The following is a 3,283-nucleotide window of genomic DNA, read 5'->3' as shown; positions in this document are numbered from 1 at the left end:
TCGTTATTCGACGTTTGTCATAAAATAGATTAATTCTCCCTTGCTATAAATTAACATATAGACAGTGTAAACATCGCGTTAACTTGGTATCCAGAAAGAAGGAACAAGGAAATAACAAAATGAATAAGACAAATATTATGATATTAATATAAATTTCACTTAGGGATTCGTCCTATAAGGACTACACCCATACGGTTCTAATTTCATACAAAATTTCCTTTACCCTGTATTAAAATAGTCCTACCTTATTCCCAAAACTTACTCAAAATCCCGTACATTCGAATTTTCTAATTTTCTAAAATTCTAGAGTTAAATAACTCGCATTATTAACGCACGAGTGGCCAAAACTATATGGTTTCAATTTCATATAAAATTTCCTTTACCCTGTATTAAAATAGTCCTACCTTATTCCCAAAACTTACGCAAAATCGTGTACATTCGAATTTTCTAATTTTCTAGTTTTCTAAAATTCTAGAGTTAAATAACTCGCACTATTAACACACGAGTGTCCAAAACTATATGATTTCAATTTCATATACAATCTCCTATACCCCATATTAACATAGTCCTACCTTATTTGCCAAATTTACGCAAAATCGCGTGCATTCGAATTTCCTAATTTTCTAATTTTCTAAAATTCCTTTGTAATATTAATCACGACACGTTACCAATTATAATCACCTCGATCGTTTGCTAAAATTGGTGAAAAATAAATTCAAAAATATTTTATACGGATCTCCATTAAATAATTCGCATTAACACACGAGTGTCCAAAACTATATGGTTTCAATTTCATATACAATCTCCTTTACCCCATATTAACATAGTCCTACCTTATTTGCCAAATTTACGCAAAATCGCGTACATTCGAATTTCCTAATTTTCTAATTTTTTAAAATTCCTTTGTAATATTAATCACGACACGTTACCAAGTATAAGCATCTCGAACGTTTACTAAAATCGATAATAAATAAATTCAAAAATATTTTATACACATTTCCATCGAATAACTCGCATTGACGCACAAATGTGCGATAACTATATGGTTTCAATTTTACATAAAATTTCCTTTACCTTAATTAACATAGTCCTACCTTATTCCCACAAATTATGCAAAATTGCGTACATCCGAATTTTCTAATTTTCTAAAATTCCTTTATAATATTGATCACGACACGTCACCAATGATAAGCATCCCAAACATTTGCAAAAATCGAAGACAAATAAATTCAAAAATATTTCATACGGATCTCCATTAAATAATTCGCATTAACACACGAGTGTCCAAAACTATATGGCTTCAATTTCATATAAAATTTCCTTTATCCATATTAAAATAGTCCTACTTTATTCTCAAACTTTACCCAAAATCGCGTACATCTAAATTTTCTAATTTTCTAAAATTCCTGTGTAATATTAATCACGACACGTCACCAATGATAAGCATCCCAAACATTTGCAAAAATCGAAGACAAATAAATTCAAAAATATTTCATACGGATCTCCATTAAATAATTCGCATTAACACACGAGTGTCCAAAACTATATGGCTTCAATTTCATATAAAATTTCCTTTATCCATATTAAAATAGTCCTACTTTATTCTCAAACTTTACCCAAAATCGCGTACATCTAAATTTTCTAATTTTCTAAAATTCCCGTGTAATATTAATCACGACACGTCACCAATGATAAGCATCCCAAACATTTGCAAAAATCGAAGACAAATAAATTCAAAAATATTCCATACGGATCTCCATGAAATAACTCGCAGGAGTGTCGAAAACCTCGGACATCAATCGCCATGTACCCAACGCGGACATGTCAACCTGATAACCAAAAGCCCCGTAGAAGATGGCAAGCGCTCCTTCGACGTCGACCTCGCGACACGGAGGATACCGTAACTGAAACGAACGCGAGCATGCATATCTGTTCAGCTCGCATGTCGTATCCGTTCGTGATCAACTATTCATCGGCCGACCTTAACGAATGATTTACGCCTGTCCCGTGCATTTGCATAGTATCCGCGAACCACCGTTAATTCGCCGCGATCATCGGTTCTTCGTTCCCGGTATTTTTCCTGCCGAGACGCCCGCGCGGAGAGACGCTGGACGTCGAACAGGATCGGAGGTGGCAAGACTGACAGGAGGAAGACGGGAGAAAGGGAGAGAACGGAGAGAAGGAAGAGTCGGTGAAACGAGCAGAAGCAGTTGGGGTAGGAGGAGGAACAGAGTAGACTTCCTCGTCGTGTCGTTATGCATTTATTCCCCTTAGAATCCGGACGTGCAGCCGGCGAGCTGGCCAGCAACCAGTCACAATCAGCAATCTCTCAAGCAGTCAAGTCCGTTTGCGGCTGTTCCAGATTGCGTCCTTGCCGCGCGGAGTGCAACGGCATGCGTGCCGATACGTAACGGGTGTCCCGATCTTTCCCATCTCGCCGATCTACGCGGCGCACGTATCCGTCGTCTTCGTCGAAAAATCCTAATTTTCGGGTGTAATTGAATTTTGCACGGTTCACGTAATACCTTCACTGTCATGGTGGTCTCCAGTGACCGATGCTGGTCTCCTCAGTGGGCCATAGTGATCATAGTCACCATAATCCTTCCATTTTAACCATCTTTTGAGAATTTGTACTCCATACATGAATAGATATTTTGGAATAGAGAATATTAATAATTTCCGCCATTTTTTTTTCCTTTTTTAATATTCGATAATTCATCATTGCATCCTAAGAATAGTGGAAATTTTGTGACAGCCCCTGAGCCATTTTTATTCAACTTATGGTGATTATGATAATTATATTATAATGTCCTATCTCGTTGGATTCATAATGTTTTATGAGAGCAAAAAGAGAATCCATTATTTTATTCAAGTTGAAAATATTGAATTAATATTCCTAATTTTGTGTCATTAGTAGGTGTTCAAGAACCTACTCGTATAGTAGTATAGTTTCGTAAGTATAATTCGTGGAAGATACTACCAAATGGGAATTTTGTATTCCATTTCTAATAGGAAAATAAAAACAGAGCACTGCATACCAGAAAATCATTATATCCTAAAAATAGTGGAAATTTTATAGTAGCCCATAAGCGATTTTTATTCAACTTATGGTGATTATGATAATTATATTATAATGTCCTATGTCGTTGGATTCATAATGTTTTATGAGAACAAAGAGAGAGTCCACTATTCTATCCATATTGAAAATATTGAATTAATATTCTTAATTTTATTAAGAATATTATCATTAGTAGATCTTCAGGAACGTAGGTATACTCCCGTA

This window comes from Eufriesea mexicana, unplaced genomic scaffold, assembly GCF_001483705.2.
Source record: "Eufriesea mexicana isolate 0111107269 unplaced genomic scaffold, ASM148370v2 scaffold1049, whole genome shotgun sequence".
NCBI classification, from domain to species: domain Eukaryota; kingdom Metazoa; phylum Arthropoda; class Insecta; order Hymenoptera; family Apidae; genus Eufriesea; species Eufriesea mexicana.
The sequence above is the reverse complement of the archived record's forward strand: the minus strand, read 5'-3'. Positions refer to the sequence as shown.